The sequence below is a fragment of the Ursus maritimus genome, assembly GCF_017311325.1.
Source record: "Ursus maritimus isolate PB19 chromosome X unlocalized genomic scaffold, ASM1731132v1 scaffold_X1, whole genome shotgun sequence".
Lineage (NCBI taxonomy): Eukaryota > Metazoa > Chordata > Mammalia > Carnivora > Ursidae > Ursus > Ursus maritimus.
In genome coordinates this window covers 106,609,166-106,611,453 of record NW_024423319.1, presented here as the reverse complement: position 1 = coordinate 106,611,453, position 2,288 = coordinate 106,609,166, and the positions used below count along the sequence as shown (strand labels likewise).

The 2,288-nt window shown below is 38.8% G+C and overlaps 1 pseudogene; it reads right to left on the bottom strand.

Annotated features, from left to right (window-relative positions):
* Positions 1 to 276: 276 nt before the first annotated feature.
* LOC103668179 lies at positions 277 to 1,005 on the bottom strand (annotated as a pseudogene).
* Positions 1,006 to 2,288: the final 1,283 nt, after the last annotated feature.

Below are 2,288 nucleotides of genomic sequence, written 5' to 3'. Positions count from 1 at the left end.
TGTAAGCTGCATCAGAGACAACTGCAGATGGAAAAACTATCATCCCCACGTGTAACTAATTTGTGCTGGGCACCAACAGGAACCTGCTTTGAATTCCCACGCCAAGTTCCAGCCCCCATGCAGTACCGGGCAAGGTTAGTAGCTACTGAAAATACCACCAGGACAGGGCTATCTAAAGACACATTCGGTAGTATGTTGCCTACACAAAAAAAGACACTGTACAGTTTAAAAAAACAAATCTCACACAGCCTTACATTTCAAGTTTTTTTCTTTAAAAGGAGTGGGATGCGTACGGGGGCGGGGAGGTTACATGCTTTACAGACAGGGAAAAAAAAAAAGGCACCAGAACCAACTTATTCATCATCATCTTCATCTTCTTCTCATCCTCTTCATCTTCCTTGTCTTCCTCCTCTTGCTTCTTTTGCTTGCTTTTCTCAGCCTTGATGACTCCCTTTTTTGCTGCATCAGGTTTTCCTTTAGCTCGGTATGCAGCAATATCCTTTTCCCACTTTTGCTGCAGCTTAGCAGCCTTCTTTCCATGCAGCTGCTTGTTATCTGAGGCAGTTTTACCCCACATCTCTCCCAGTTTCTTTGCAACGTCATTAATTAATAGGCTGGGATGTTCTCCTTTGACTTTTGGGCGATACTCAGAACAAAACAAGGAAAAGGCCGAAGGAGGACTCTTCGGTGCACTGGTGTATGTGCTGAAGTGAGCACAAAGTGTGCACTGGGATCCTTGGGATTCTTTTTTGTTTCCTCTTTAGAGGGAATATAAGTTTTCATTTCTCTTTCATTATGGGCCTTGTCCGCCTTTGCCGTATCTTCAAATTTTCCTTTGTCTTTAGCAGACATGGTCTTCCACATCTCTGAGCGCTTCTTAGAAAACTCAGAGAAGTTGACTGAAGCATCTGGCTGTTTCTTCTTGTGCTCCTCTTGACAAGTTTGCACAAAGAATGCATATGATGACATTTTGCCTCTCAGCTTCTTAGGATCTCCTTTGCCCATGTTTAATTATTTTCCCCAGCGAGGCTCAGAGTTGCCCAGTGCCCATCTGACTCTCACTTGCCCAGGCGCTGTCTCTGTGGAGCACAGTGCACTGCAATGGTTGCTGCAAGCATTATTTTAAAGCTACCTTAATGAAGTTTGCTATTAGTGCCAGAATATAGATAACTGGAACAGAAGACAGAATTTAGAATTGATTCATATACATGAATACTTGATATAAAACAAAGTTGGCCATTGAAAACAATGGGGAAAGATTGTCTTTTCAGTAAATGATGCTGTATCAATTATATATTCATATATCCAAATAGCCATATATCCAAGAAAAACTTTGCCCCTGCTTCAGACCAAAACAAAAAATCAAGTCTAGGTCTAAATCTGAAAGATAAAACAAATTTTCTAGAAGAACGTATAGAATATTTTCACGACATTTGAGTAGGCAAAAGTTGCATTAAAAAGATGCAAAAATCACTAACCATAAAGGAAATAATAAATTGAACCACATTAAAAGCAAAGAGTTCTATTCGTAAAAAGAAAATAGTAAGAGAGTCAAAAGGCTAGCCACTGAGAAGAAATTTATAACATGTATCTCTAACAAAAGGCTTGTATCCAGAATACAAAGTTAACACCTGCAGATCAATACAAAGAAAGATAAGGACGCGACAATGGTTCAACATCAGGAAATCAGCGGATGTGATCTACCACAAATGAAGGATAAATATCGTATGATCATTTCAGTAGATACGCAAGAAGCATTTACAAAATTCAACGTCTGTTTACGATGAAAACTCTTAGAGTGGGTATAGAGAGAAAATACATAATAACATAACATAAAAAACATAATAAAGGCCATATGTGACAAACGCACAGCTAACATCATACTCAATGGTGAAAAGCTGAAAGCCCTTCCTCTAAGATCAGTGACAAGACTAAAATGCCCACTTTCGTCACTTTTATTCAACACAGTAAGTCCTAGCCAGATCAGTTACGCAACAAAATAAAATAAAATAAAGGACACCCAAACTGGGAAGAAATAAAATTGTCGCTATTTACAGATGACATGGTATTATATATGAAAAACCCTAAAGCCTCCACCAAAAAACTGTTAGAATTATACAGGCTAGTTAGGATCTCTGATGAGCATAGACACAAAACTCCTCAACAAAATATTAGCAAACCAAATCCAACAACGCGTTAAGAAAATAATTGACCACAATCAAGTGGGATGTATCCCTGGGATGCCAATGTGGCTCAGAATTCACAAATCATTGTGATACATCATATTA